The sequence below is a fragment of the Schistocerca gregaria genome, chromosome 5 (genome assembly GCF_023897955.1).
Source record: "Schistocerca gregaria isolate iqSchGreg1 chromosome 5, iqSchGreg1.2, whole genome shotgun sequence".
In the NCBI taxonomy this organism is placed as follows: domain Eukaryota; kingdom Metazoa; phylum Arthropoda; class Insecta; order Orthoptera; family Acrididae; genus Schistocerca; species Schistocerca gregaria.
Genome location: NC_064924.1, coordinates 181,979,017 through 181,995,141, shown reverse-complemented (window position 1 = coordinate 181,995,141; position 16,125 = coordinate 181,979,017). Strand labels below are relative to the sequence as shown.

General features: G+C 41.2%; 1 protein-coding gene across 1 annotated transcript in view; it reads right to left on the bottom strand.

Annotated features, from left to right (window-relative positions):
• Window positions 1-16,125, bottom strand: part of LOC126273278 (uncharacterized) — a 275,039-nt gene that overhangs the window by 230,363 nt on the left and 28,551 nt on the right. The gene's annotated exons all lie outside the window — the stretch shown is intronic.

Genomic DNA, 16,125 nt, shown 5'->3' with positions numbered 1-16,125 from the left:
AAGAGTCCCCATCAGTTCTGCTACAGACTAAAAACCGAGGCGAATATGTCTCTCTCTATTCTGTAGCCCTACGTTCCTCCCTTGGTTTAGCGAGGGAGGGAAACGATTTAGGGTCATACCTGTCGGCATTGTATTCGATCTTGCCCCTCTTAGAGACTGCTAGTGCTGTACAGTCACCAGGAAGAGATGACTCAATCCACTTCATTTTCAGTCATCCACGCTGATGCCACTCACTCCGATCGAGTGCTCTCCCCATAGGCGCCACCCAGCCACATCAAAGGCCAACTGGCATGATGGCCATTGTCAGAAGTCCTGATGTCCCAGGAAGACAGGCATCTACTCCTTGGCATACATGTGCAGTTTACAGCTGAAGCATTAGCAGTAGCAGGGGGCTACCACCAAATGGGTGCATGATGGCCACCCTCAACAGACTGGTTACATTGATGGATATCGGGTGCAGAGGAACCTAATATTGTCACATACGCGAAAGAGGACAGGAGACAACGGAAGATGCCATACCCCACAAAATGTCCTCGCTCAACTAGATGAATCGTAGATGGAGATGCAAAGCAACGACAAGAGATTCAGCAGATCGAATCTAAGGGCACTATGGATAACTTGTGCACCACGTAAGGCGTCCTTCCCATGTGCTCCACACGTCTGTAGAATTTTCAAAGTGGCAGGTCAAACCGTAGAGTGGGACCTGAACTCATAGGGCCGAAAAGTGTGAGACTCCTTTTAGTCGTCTCTTACGACAGGCAGGAATACCTCAGGCCTATTCTAACCCCGGAATTATTGAATATTGCTAAGCCATCGCTTCAGTACGCAGCTCGTGGTCGTGCGATAGCGTTCTCGCTTCCCGCGACCGGGTTTTCGGGTTCGATTCCCGGCGGGGTCAGGGTGTAGAAAAATTTCCGCTACCACTCACAATAAAAGGTTATTTATTTGTCATACGACCAGTTTCAGGATTGTGCCCATACTCAGGTGTTTATACATTCATGTTTATGTTTATATTGCTGGAGATCAATAAAGATGAAGCATCATTGTTATAATGCACATGCCTGTATAAACACCTGAGGATGAGCTCAAGCCCGAAACCGGCCGTGTGACAAATAAATAACATTTTATTGTGAGTTGCACCGGAAATTTTTCTACGCCCTATAAAGGAACAGTCATAGAATTCAACAGCATCCTCTACGGATAAAATTCATCCATACGTTATAACAAATCTCCATGCTAGGATAGCACTATCATTTTCTTCCATATAATTGTTGAACTTGGGAGTGGTATGTCGCACTTTTTTTTCTTTTCAATAGACAACAGGATTGATACTTGTTGTTGTGGTCATCAGTCCTGAGACTGGTTTGATGCAGCTCTCCATGCTACTCTATCATGCCCAATCTTCTTCATCTCCCAGTACCTACTGCAGCCTACATCCTTCTGAATCTGCTTAGTGTAGTGATCTCTTGGCCTCCCTCTAAGATTTTTACCCTCCACGCTGCCCTCCAGTACTAAATTGGTGCTCCCTTGATGCCTCAGAACATGTCCTACCAACCGATCCCATGTTCTAGTCAAGTTGTGCCACAAGCTCCTCTTCTCCCCAATTCTATTCAATACCTCCTCATTAGTTTTGTGATCTACCCATATAATCTTCAGCATTCTTCTGTAGCTACACATTTCGAAAGCTTCTATTCTCTTATTGTCTAAACTACTTATCGTCCATGTTTCACTCCCATACATGGCTACACTCCATACAAATACTTTCAGAAATGACTTCCTGACACTTAAATCAATTCTCGATGTTAACAAATTTCTCTTCTTCAAAAACGCTTTCCTTGCAATTGCCAGTCTACATTTTATATCCTCCCTACTTTGACCATCATCAGTTATTTTGCTCCCCAAATAGCAAAACTCCTCTACTACTTTAAGTGTCTCATTTCCTAATCTAATTCCCTCAGCATCACCCGACTTAATTTGACTACATTCCATTACCTTTGTTTTGCTTTTGTTGATGTTCATCTTATTCATCATATACCCTCCTTTCAAGACACTGTCCATTCCGTTCAACTTCTCTTCCAAGTCCTTTGCTGTCTCTGACAGTATTACAATGTCATCGGCGAACCTCAATGTTTTTATATCTTCTCCATGGATTTTAGTACCTACCCCAAACTTTTCTTTTGTTTCCTTTACTGGCCGCATCTCGTGGTCATGCGGTAGCGTTCTCGCTTCCCACGCCCGGGTTCCTGGGTTCGATTCCCGGCGGGGTCAGGGATTTTCTCTGCCTCGTGATGGCTGGGTGTTGTGTGATGTCCTTAGGTTAGTTAGGTTTAAGTAGTTCTATGTTCTTGGGGACTGACGACCATAGGTGTTAAGTTCCATAGTGCTCAGAGCCATTTGAACCATTTGGACCATTTCCTTTACTGCTTGCTCAATATATAGATTGAATAACATCAAGGAGAGGCTACAATCCTATCTCACACCCTTCCCAAACACTGCTTCCCTTTCATGTCCCTCGACTCTTATAACTGCCATCTGCTTTCTGTACAAATTGTAAATAGCCTTTCGCTCCCTGTATTTTACCCCTGCCACCTTCAGAATTTGAAAGAGACTATTCCAGTCAACATTGTGAAAAGCTTTCTCCAAGTCTACAAATGCTAGAAACGTAAGTTTGGTTCTCCTTAATCTATTTAGCAAGATATGTTGTAGGGTTAGTATTGCGTCACGTGTTCCAACATTTCTATGGAATCCAAACTGATCCTCCACGAGGTCGGCTTCTACCAGTTTTTCCATTCGTCTGTAAAGAATTCGCGTTAGTATTTTGCACCTGTGACTTATTAAACTGATAGTTCGGTAATTTTCACATCTGTCAACACCTGCTTTGTTTGGGTTTGGAATTATTATATTCTTCTTGAAGTCTAAGGGACTTTCGCCTGTCTCATACATCTTGGTCACCAGATGGTAGAGTTTTGTCAGGACTGGCTCTCCCGAGACTGTCAAGTAATTCTAATGGAATGTTGTCTACTCCCGGGGCCTTGTTTCGACTTAGGTCTTTCAGTGCTCTGTCAACCTCTTCACGCAGTATCGTATCTCCCATTTCATCTTCATCTACATCCTCTTCCATTTGCATAATATTGTCCTCAAGAACATCGCCCCTGTGTGACCCTCTATATACTCCCTCCACCTTTCTGCTTTCCCTTCTTTGCTTAGACCTGGGTTGCCATCTGAGCTCTTGATATTCATGCAAGTGGTTCTCTTTTCTCCAAAGGTCTCTTTAATCTTCCGGTAGGCAGTATCTATCTTACCACTCGTGAAATAAGCCTCTACATCCTTATATTTGTCCTCTAGCAATCCCTACTTAGCCATTTTACATTTCCTGTCGATCTCATTTTTGAGACATTTGTATTTCTTTTTGCCTGCTTCACTTAGTGAATTTTTGTATTTTTTCCTTTCATCAATTAAATTCAGTATCTCTTCTGTTACCCAAGGATTTCTACTAGCCCTCGTCTTTTTGCCTATTTGATCCTCTGCTGCCCTCACTATTGCATTCCTCGAAGCTACCCATTCTTCTTCTACTGTATTTCTTTCCCCCATTTCTGTCAATTGTTTCCTTATGCTCTCCCTGATAATCTGTACAACCTCTGGTTCTTTCAGTTTATCCAGGTCCCATCTCCTTTTTTCAATTTCTTCAGTTTTAATCTACAGTTCATAACCAATAGATTGTGGTCAGAGTCGACATCTGCCCCTGGAAATGTCTTACAACTTAAAACCTGGTTCCTGAATCTCTGTCTTACCATTATATAATCTATCTGACACCTTCCAGTATCTCCAGGCTTCTTCCATGTATACAACCTTCTTTCATGATTCTTGAACTAAGTGTTACCTATGATTAAGTTATGCTCTGTGCAAAATTCTACCAGGCGGCTTCCTCTTTCATTTCTTAGCCCCAATCCATATATACCTACTACGTTTCCTTCTCTTCCTTTTCCTACTGTCGAATTCCAGTCAGCCATGACTATTAAATTTTCGTCTCCCTTCACTACCTGAATAATTTCTTTTATCTCATCATACATTTAATCAATTTCTTCATCACCTGCAGAGCTAGTTCGCATATAAACTTGTACTACTGTAGTAGGCGTGGGCTTCGTGTGTATCTTGGCCACAATAATGCGTTCATTATGCTGTTTGTAGTAGTTTACAGGAACTCCTATTTTTTTATTCATTTTTAAACGTACTCCTGCATTATCCCTATTTGATATTGTATTTATAACCCTCTATTCACCTGACCAAAAGTTTTGTTCCTCCTGTCACCGAACTTCACTAAACCCCACTATATCTAACTTTAACGTATCCATGTCCCGTTTTAAATTTTCTAACCTACCTGACCGATTAAGGGATATAACATTCCCCATCAGGAAGCGTTTTCGGTGAGTTGAGCAGCGCTGTGTATGCAAAGGAAAGACAATGCATGTTGCTTGTCGTTGCTGGGCCCACGCCCTTACCCTGTAGTCCCGCGGTGTTCACGTTGTAGGACGCACTAAACTGTACAAATGGATTGCAAGTCCAGTCAGATTTGGAAGGTATGACAAAAAATATCATGTGACTGGAAATGCTGTCATCACGATCTTTATGCCAAGGGTTTTGCTACCAGAATTAATAGTCATAATCAGCAAAAGGCATTTGTTGTTGGTAGTCAATCTGACTATATATCTATGCTAAGATGCATTCAGTTGTTTGTCTTACACATTTACAAATGCTGAGACAGACTGTCGTGGGATGTTCTGGAGAGCTAAAGTAAACACTGTTGACTTGGGGATCTACGTAGATTGCACGTCATCAGGACCGATAACTGGTTATAAAACTATGTTCTTTACTTACATAGTTTCAATTATTTATCTTGGAAATCGGTTACAAAAACTACCAAAGAACAATGCTGTCAGTTCTGCTGCAGACTATAACTTGGTGGTATTCTACGTTGTACGTCTTGATGACTGTCTATTCGTCATAGACAAATCAAATTTAAAAATCAGTATGGGATAACAATACCCTTACAGTTTTTTCTGATGTTAAGTGTACGGAAAATTCTAGGTACAGTAAATCTGAGAATGCAAAAACAGCTATACATCTCTACAGGGCTTGACTGTCTTGCTGGCAAAGATACAGGTTGTGAGTATATTGCAGATATTTTTATTCGTAACTGAGGACAGTGTACTAAAGAACATTACATTAGTATTTACTTCATTTGCAGGCCAGTAATTATGACTATTCGGAGTAGTATGTTTGTTAGACCCTCCCAGTACATCGTAAAGCTTGTGATGTGTTTGTGGGAAAACAGTTCGATGAAGAGAAATGACATCCAAGACACTAACGTGTGTATATATTAAGGTACCACATGTAAAAACATGCGATCTTATACCCGTTACACTCGGAATAGGACACATGGTGCCTTCCTACACGGAAAGGAGGCAATATACCAAGCAGCATTAGACCATTACCTGTTTTGTTTTTTGTTTTTTTAGCATCTAGTCCTAATTCGTTCTGCAATTTGTCTATGGGGAAGTAATACAAGCTTTTCCGTTGATCATGTGCTCATAGTGTCGTTTCTGATTATAGCTTCTAAGGTAAGAATACCTAAGTGTTATATTTAATCAGGATTTAAACATGTTGTGGAGGGCTGTACTTTTAACAGAATATTCGGCATTTGAAGTATACATACATCTGTACTCTACTAAAAAAGTCGAGACTGATATTGGGTTATAAAACATACATTGTAATCTCTAGTTATAATTATTTAACATTTAAAACAGTTATGTAAACAGCGCTAATGCTGGTGGAATACAATGCTACTCTGCTGGGTGACTGAAATCAATTTGTCAGGTATTCCTCAGTTACTTCTTAAAGAACTACGACTGGGAAACATGCTTTATTATGCAGCCGCGCTATGGCTCGCAGATACATCATCTAATGACCTAATGCTACTACAGATAGCTGTGTATGTGGAAATGTGTTACGTTTCCCCTACATAGCACTACCGCCAGAATGGCGTTGTAAATAAATAGCTACGATTACCCATCGTATCTTCATTTACTTGTCATATACATTGCATGTTTAGGATTTTCGTGGTGTGTTGCGTCAAAATATGGGATGTGCTCATCAGTCTGAGACAATTAGCAAATTGGATTAATGCACACAACAAAAATTTTTGCATCAACTCGGTTCCGAGAGTTCAAGAACCTGTACAGAAAATTCGAAAAGAGATCAACATAAACATCATTTATGCCCATTTTATAGCACATGAGAACCTCACACTGCATGTTGTACCACCACACAGCGAGACCTTCGGAGGTGGTTGTCCACTTTGCTGTACACACCGGTACCCCTAATATCCAGTAGCACGTCCTCTTGCATTGATGCATGTCTGTATTCGTCGTGGCATACTATCCACAAGTTCGTCGAGGCACTGTTGGTCCAGATAGTCTCACTCCCCAACGGCGATTCGGCGTAGCCCTGAGAGTGATTGGTGGATCACGTCGTCTGTAAACAGCCCTTTTCAATCTATTACAGGAATGTTCGATAGGGTTCATGTCTGGAGAAGATGCTGGCCACTCTAGTCGAACGATGTCATTATCCTGAAGGAAGTCATTCACAAGATGTGCACGACGGGGCCGCGAATTGTCGTTCATGACGTCGGATGCCTCGCCAATATGCTGGCGATATGGTTGCACTATCGGTCGGAGGATGGCGTTCACGTATCCTATAGCCGTTGCGGCGCCTTCCATGCCCACATATAGTATCTTTCGTTGTAAATCAGTAAAACAACGGTGCTTCCAGAGTTCGATATGACGTTATTAATATTTCACAGTGTCATTATTTCTATGAATAGTGGAAAAGTATACATTCCTATCAGGCACATTGTGATGTCACAACACACACACACACACAGACACACACACACACACACACACACACACACACCCACACACGAGTAATAAAGTGGTGGCTTAGCAATAAAAAATAATTCGGGTACTGTTGGCTATATGCTGCTCCATTGTGATTGGCTGAGAGCATCATGACGTCGACACGACATGTTGACACGATGTTCCTGCGACACAAAAGTGCAGTGCAATGCGATCGATGTTGAAGCGGATGGGATGGACCTCGCGTAGTTAGATAAAATACGTAAAAATGCAAAAAACTGTAAAAAAAATGGAAAAATACAGAAATTTGTGGAAAATACGGAAAACTGTGAAAAATACGAAAAATTGTGGAAAATACGAAAAATGAGAGTATTTACATACCTACCAGGACGTCTTCTCTGCTAGTGACTTGGATTACCAAAATCGCGCAAGTTTATTTTTTACTTAACAAACAGACCTCAAATGATGAGATATAAAGTAAATGCAATAACATTAATTTCTTATTGACAAAGAAACACCAGATGACGCTCTGCGTCTGCTGCACAATTCCACTCACGTGCCCCAACTACAAAAGATGAAGTTGGAGAGGGGGTGTCTGAATCAGGTTGCCGTGGGCGGTTAGGAAATGGGATGGGGAAATGGAGAGAAAAGGAAGTGCATGTGCCTTGAACAATCACTAGTGGTTCCCCCTGGGGGAGGAGTGGAGTGGAGTTGGGGTGATGATGACCATGATTATAAGCTCCACAATCGTGTTCCCTGACAATGGAAGTCCTTATTGGCGATGTTGAGTTACCATCAATCATAACCCACAGCGCCATCGTATTACCAGACGTTCGAGTCGCCTGTCGCCCTTGCTTCTGGGCTCGTAACCACGTTTGTAACTACGCTACTGCCGTTTAAAATTTCTACACCAAGAAAAAATGCAGATGATAAACAGATATTCACTGCACAAATATACTATACTAGAACTGACATGTGATTTAATTTTCACACAATTTGGGTGCATAGATCCTGAGAAATCAGTACCCAGAACAACCTCTTCTGGCCGTAATAACGGCCTTGATACGCATGGGCAATGAGTCAAACAGAGCTTGGATGGCGTGTACAGGTACAGCTGCCAATCCAGCTTCAACACGATACCACAGTTCATCAAGTGTAGTGACTGGCGCATTATGACGATCCAGTTGGTCGGCCTCCAATGACCAAACGTTTTCAATTGGTGAGTGATCTGGAGAATGTGCTGGCCAGGACAGCGGTCGAACATTGTCTGTATCAGAAATAGCCCGTACAGGACCTGCAACATGCGTCGTGCATTATCCTGCTGAAATGTAGGATTTCGCAGGGATCGAATGAAGGGTCGTAACACATCTGAAGTGTAACACCCACTGTTCAAAGTGCCGCCAATGCGAACAAGAGGTGACCGAGACGTGTAACCAATGGCAGCCCATACCATCATGCTGGGTGATACGCCAGTATGTCCATGCTACTGCAAACGTCGTCGAACTGTTCGTGCAGATGATTGTTGTCTTGCAAACGTCCCCATCTCTTGACTCAGGGATCGAGACGTGGCTGCACGATCCGTTACAGCCATGCGGGTAAGATGCTTGTCATCTCAACTGCTAGTGATACCAGGCCTCTGGGATCCAGCACGGCGTTCCGTATTACCCACCTGAAACCACCGATTCCATATTTTGCCAACAGTCATTGGATCTCGGCCAACGCGAGCAGCGGTGTCTAGATTCAATAAACCGCAATCGCGATTGTCTACAATCCGACCTTTATCAAAGTCGGAAACGTGATCGTACGCATTTCTCCTCCTTACACGAGGCAACACAACAACGTTTCACCAGGCAACGCCGGTCAACTGTTGTTTCTGTGTGAGAAACTTTCCTCGTGTCAGCACTTTGTAGGTGTCACCACCGGCGCCTTGCATATCACAGCATCTTCTTCCTGTCGGCTAAATTTCGCGTCTGTAGCACGTCACCTTCGTGGTGTACCAATTTTAATGGCTAGTAATGTACTCTACCAAGACGGTCTACTTTCAACTGTAGGAGCTTTCTGCCAACAGTTATTCAAATAACTTTTACTGGCGATTGGACTACCTTGCTCCAACGACCACTACCATGATATGGGTCAGTAAGTCACCATATTGAAAAGGTACAGAGCCACGAGGACTAGCACCTTTTGTCATGGGCCAGTAGGTTTTGCAGCCAAACAAATCTTGCACAAGGGGAGCTATACAGAGGTAGCAAAGGCCATACAGTGAACATTCTAGAGCAATCGGAAATTTACTCTCATACAGAAAAATACGCAGAAGACATCTTCAAACGAAGAGACGGATTTCAAACATACGAAATACCTCTGAAATTTTATTTACATTGTAAGAGGAAAAGGGTAGATTATACTAACAAACACAAAACAATGGAACACTTACATTTACATAAAACCACCAAAATCGTCTGAAAAAGTAGTCACAATCACTGACTTTCCGCGAGATAGAAATTTCATTGTAAACACATAGCATATCTGGAGCCGAAGCTTTAAAAAAGCTTTAAAAAATAACTTTTCGAGGTCAAGCATATGAAATGTAAACATGTCAATAACGTGATTATATCTTAACGAAAAGGCAGCCGACATTTACGATCCAAGATGCCATACGAACAATGTCATATCAGCTGAGACGAAGCATAAGATGTCACAAGTAGACACAGACTAATGTAGAATTAAGGAACATTATTATATCTTTTATACCATCTTCCTATGTACACTTGATGATGGCAAAACGACGAAACGAGCTCGTAGTGTAACTCGTATAACAACGATCAAATAAATAAATAGTGCAGTAAAGTCAGGTACTTGAAGTAAGATAAAGCTGGGGCTATCTCTTCATGATGGACGCACAGAGATCAACATGTATGGGGTATTAATGAAATGGTATTGGTGACAGGTGGTGTTTTGTAATTATAGCTGCATGGAAAAATTTCTGTTGCCGTATCATTAACTATTAGCTGTAATGATCTTCTGAAATACCTGTTACAAGAACGTCCTTTAGTGAGAAATACAACTGTAATACCATTATTATGGATAAGTTATCGATATTTAATATAATAGCGATTGAAATAAACATATAAACATGATTCCCTCTGTTATCGACTGTTCTAATAGTCACTTAATGTTCGATATAGTTATGAATACGGAAGAATTTTCGTGTCTAGTGGTTAAAACAGGCAATACCACTTCAGTCAAGTAAATTGTAGGAATTTTATCAACCTTCATCCGTCCAATCTGGACATGCACATTCGTAAAGCATTTCATTACTATATAAGTGCAATTTTCGTTATAATTTTTAACTCCTTTCTTTCAAATGACAGTGAATGAAAACAGATCGAAAAGAACAATGTGTTATTTAAATGGGAAAACTATGATAAGCATTCTTCAGCTGTCATGAAATCCATTATCGAAACTACGTGGTCATAGTAGAGGGTACTACAGTGATTCGTTGACATTTGAGTAATTTACTTTTTAAACTAACTTAAGATGTAAAATCATAGGAGCACAATAAAAATTGGGAAGCTCAGTTCGGCCCTCGTCCCTAACAACCATAGAAGAAGAAGAATAAAAAAAAACTGGTGGAAACGGACCTCGGGAAAGATCAGTTTAGGTTTCGGAGAAACGTAGGAACACTCTAGGCAGTACTGAGCCTACTACATATCCTAGTAGAGAGAATGAAAGAAGACAAAACTACGCTTATGCTATTTCTAGATTTAGAAGAACCTCTTGACAATATTGACTACACCCACTCTTTGAAGATTGAGGTTGTGGTGTTACCGCGAGACACCACACTTGCTAGGTGATAGCCTTTAAATCGGCCGCGGTCCGGTAGTATACGTCGGACCCGCGTGTCGCCACTATCAGTGATTGCAGACCGAGTGCCGCCACACGGCAGGTCTAGAGAGACTTCCTAGCACTCACCCTAGTTGTACAGCCGACTTTGCTAGCGATGGTTCACTGCCAACTTACCTTCTCATTTGCCGAGAAGATAGTTTAGCATAGCCTTCAGCTACGTCATTTGCTACGACCTAGCAAGGCGCCATTATCAGTTACTATTGATATTGTGAACTATGTACCGTCAAGAGCGACGTTCATCCTTAATGGATTAAACTTAAGTATTCCACCAGCTACGTCCGTTGTTTCTAAATTCTAATTTCCTTGTCCTGTTCCAGACCTCACGCCCGCCTGCGTGATCTAAATCGCGTGCCTTTCGGCCTGCTCTAGGAACACGGTGTTCGCTCTCCTGTCAACCACAAAAGAGGGGATCAAGGATAAAATACTGGCTGGAAGGGTTACTGAGAACTTAAACAGTCTAGTGTGCCGTTGGAAGAGTGCAAGTACATGAACAGAAATCAGTAGCTGAGAAGCGAATGATACAGAGTTGTAGGCTTTCTCTGATGTTACTAAATCCGTACATTGAGCAAGTTGTGAAGAAAACCAAGGATAAATTTATAATGGCAATTAAAGCTTACCGAGAAGAATAAAAAACTCTGAGGTCTGCTGATGAAGTAATTCGGTCACACACATCAAAAAACTTGGAAGAACAGTTAAAAGTGATGAACATCAACAAAAAATAAGCAAGATAATTGAATGTAGTTTAATTAAATCAAGCGACACTGAGTGAGTTAGATTAGGAAATGAGGCACTAGAGTTAGTGATGAATTTTGCAATTTGGACAGTAGGACATCTAACGGTTGGCCGAAGTAAAGAGGATATAAAAGGAATACTGACTATAGCAAGAAAAAAGTTTCTGAAAAGAGGAATTGTTAAAATCAAGTATTAATAATCATGATTTCGGCCTTTCGCCATTTTCAGTTACCACAATATTGGACATGATCAGACTTGTAAAACGACGTCATCCCGTCGATAAATATTAAAGTAAGTTGTATAAAGCTGATGTTTAATCCACAATATTTCGGCGAGGACTTCGTTTATAAAAGTCAGATCATGCTCGACATCGTGGTACTTCAAAGGCCTTAATTATGGCTGTACAGTAGAATAACGATATATACAGTCAAATGGCGGTACTTTCATTTAAAAAATATCACAGGACTGTGCTCCCAAACCACGGTAAAGTAATAATTTCTAGTGTTAAGAAGTCTTGTCTGAAGGCATTTGTTTGCAGTAACAAAAGAGGAGGTGCTGAACAAAACCGAAAAAAAAAAATTCATTTCACAGCTTCACTAAAAGTAGGGATCAGTTGGTAGGACATACTCTGAGGCAAAAACAATACTTTTTTTTAATAGAGTGAAGAGGGGACTAGAATTTACAGAGGGAGACCTAGGCAATTTCAGATGAATGAAGGTTGCAGCAGTTATTCAGATATGAAGAGACTCTCACAGAAAAGACTAGCATGGAGAGATGCATCAAACCAGTCTCTGGTCTGAAGATAACAATAGCCGTAGAGGTAATTCCACGAACCCTCCCCTCTCCACCTCTCCCGACTTTTCTCTGACTACCGTTAAAATACCTTTCCTTTAAGTCGACGCTACACAAGGAATTTTTCTGTATACAAAAGTATAGTGCAGTCGTGACACATTGTATTAGTTTTGTCTCTTCTGTGTCTAAGCTGGTCGTAGGTTGTGTTCCAAAAATGAACAGCACAGAGACAGAAGTGATGACACTTTCTGCAGGACGTGACCATCATTTTGCAGGACAATGCTCAAACACATACAGTGCAAGTTGTTACTGATTTTTTTGACTGATGGGGTTGCTAAGTGCTGTACCACCTACGGCAATCACCTGACTTAAGCCCTTGTAAGTTCAACTCCATCTTTAAACCGGAGGAAACACTTCACGGCATTCGCTTCAGAACTGCTACAAATTCGTTGGGCAATAGACCGCGCCGCTCGAACTGTCAATACAACTGGCACTGCTAAGAGTATCCTGCGACTTCCACATCGTTAGCAACGGGTTATATACCGTGCTGGTGACTACTTTTAAGGTCAGTAAAACTTTGAAACACGTATCTATTTTGTACGAGCTGTAAATAAATAGTTGCCACTATTAAAGTTCCTACTCTCGTATGGTATCTGACTGGAAAACAAATGACTCAGAGGCTGGCCCTGAATATAGCTCGAAAGATACAATACATTTAAATTTATGTAACTCAGTTGTCGATAAATAATTGTCATTTGTTACCATTGTATCAGAAAATCCATTTTACATTTCACTTTGGTGTGATTTTCCTTGAAAAAACCTTTCAAAGTTCAAACCTTGACTGGTGCCGTGGGCAAGTGTGCAAATTGCAGCAGAGTCATTAATACTTGAAAAAGAGCAGCGTATCTTGAAACTTAAAACTGATTCGGCAGTGACTCCAGAAAGGTTAGCAGTTATTCGTGGAGCAATCAACAGTAGCAATGTTAGATCTATAGCAGAAAACTGTATTATAGTCATGCCTTCCAAATCAGTGGAAATATGCAGGAGATGTTGCAAGACTGATTGTTTCAGTAAAGCTGTTGCCAATATGGAAATATGCAGGAGATGTTGCAAGACTGATTGTTTCAGTAAAGCTGTTGCCAACACCTTCAATGCCTTTGAGACTGAGGAAAAACCATTAAAACACTAAAGAAATTATTAAGCAACTTGACAGTACACAAAATAAGATGCAAGCTAAGTGTAGGAATAAAGGTTTAAGAACACCAAAAGTTTCTTATTGCTGGGTAATAGTCTTGGAAGTGGAATGTAAGAAATTCTTCAGAAGTCACGTATTTCATGTACTCAGTTCATTTCAAAGAGAAGGGGTAGTTGGAGGCTTTTAACTTTACTGTTGAGCATATTATTTACACATACCCATTTGAGAAATGAAATTTCAATATCTGTAAAATACATTTTCTTAACAAATCTAAAATAAATTCTTAAGTAACGTAACAAGTATTTTGTTAAATAATATTTCACAACGAAACACTGTCGTGTGTTTAATATTCGGTGACAACATAATTGATTTTCAATACAGGAGTAACATACTTTTGACTTTATAATCGCTCTCAAGCATAACAATTTTCGTTGTGTTGCAGGCCCAATTAGTTTACATCATTCATTCAGCTTTGCAGTCCTCCTGGCTAATTCGCCAAGTTCACCCCTTAAATTTTTCAGAGGTTTGCGATGCACTGACTGAGGTTGCATTTGAACAACTTTGAGAGAGCCATAGAAAAGCTAATCCTTAAAAAGTACGATGTTTTCTTCGAATCAACATCTTGGAAAAAATTAATGTAGATATAATACCCAAATTTCCTGTATTCCTGAGAAAATTGTGCTGCACCATACTGATATATTCTTCGTTTTTAACCTACGGTCCGTGAAAGAATATCATCCATACCAGATCATGAAAGGCCCACACCGAAAGACACACCCCCACAAGCTCTGTTTTATGTTAGGTTGCAGATAATTCCACCACGCTGGCATTTTGTTAACATAGTTCTTTAATAACTAGAGTAACATGTAAGTATTGTCTCTTTCGTGTACTTTTAGTCAGTACTTACACTTTTATATAAAAATTTTTCTTTTGTCATAAATTTGTAAATATGGTATAGGCTACTTTAAATATGAAATTCTGATGAAGCCACTCTTAGAAGTGTTGAAACCTGGTCAAAAAGACTAAAAATTGTGACCGAGGGCTTATTTAGTTCAACTTTAATCTATAAATGATCACTGAACCAGGCAGCGATGTTTAAAACTTGGCGAAAAAAAAGAAAGCTTTACGTAATTAGTTTGAAATGCCTGTCTGAAGGTACATCCCTGCAATCCCGATACAAAACTGGAAAAAATTATACAGCCCGTCGATAAAGTGGAGTATCATGCCTTCATGCGTTTTCTGCACTTGAAGGTGACCAACGTTTAGGTATTGCAGAGGCTTCTAGTGTAATGACACAACTGTGAATCAGGAACGGCTAAGTTGCAGACTATCTGCCAATGAAAAAACAGTTAATCACGCGAGAAGTGGAGGCCGTATGGCCTAATACCTGAGTATGACAATCAGGACGATATTGGATAAAGTGGTTATCAGTATTGGAACAGTTTTCAAGATCTTGCACGAGATTTCGAACTAACCAACGGTCGCAGACTGTGTTCCACGACTGCTCAGATTCATTCAAAAAATGGTTCAAATGGCTCTGAGCACTATGCGACTTAACATTTTTGGTTTTCAGTCCCCTAGAACTTGGAACTACTTAAACTTAACCTAAGGACATCACATACATCCATGCCCGAGGAACGCTTCGAACCTGCTACCGTAGCAGTCACGCTGTTCCGGACTGAGCGCCTAGAACCGCATGGCCAGCGCGGCCGGTAGATCCATTGAGAAAGCCCTCCGAAACAGTGAAGCAGCAACAATTTCGCAGCCATGTCAGGCCAATCCTTATGACCATTTTAGCCACCTAATCACCAAGGATGAGTATCACTGTGACCACAGGGCGAAGGAAGAAGAGGAACATGACGATTCATCACCGCCGAAGAATTCAAAAGGCAGTTCAGGAACTGTCATGATGTGGTGGTATAGATAATTTTCGTAATGAGCAAACTGCCACATGAGGACAGTACAAAAAGCACTTGTCGGCGTTACGATGGTGTGTCGAGAGGAAACGTTGGAAAAATGTGTGCGAATTCCTAAGGGACCAAACTGCTGAGGTCATCGGTCCCTAGCCTTACACGCTACTTAAACTAACTTACGCTAAGGACAACACACACAACCATGCCCGGACGTTCACGGGAGGGCCGCACACTCAGTAACATGGTTCCTTTGACCGCAAGGCCACTGCGAGCGTCAGGAGGCGTTGCGACATCATGTCCGTGTGACTGTTTATGATATTTAGTTGGGCTACCATATTTGACCTCACCCTCCGTATTGGTTCAAATGGTTCAAATGGCTCTGAGCACTATGGGACTTAACATCTGAGGTCATCAGTACCCTAGAACTTAGAACTACTTAAACATAACTAACCTAAGGACATCACACACATCCATGCCTGAGGCAGGATTCGAACCTGCGACCGTAGCAGTCGCGCGGTTCTGGACTGAAGAGCCTAGAACCTCTAGACCACCGCGGCCGGCACCCTCCGCATTCTCCTCACATTGCACCCAGTGACTTCTTTCTCTTTTCTCGAATGAGAACGTCATACCATATAAGTTATTTCCAGAACGACAATGAGGACATTTACCAGTT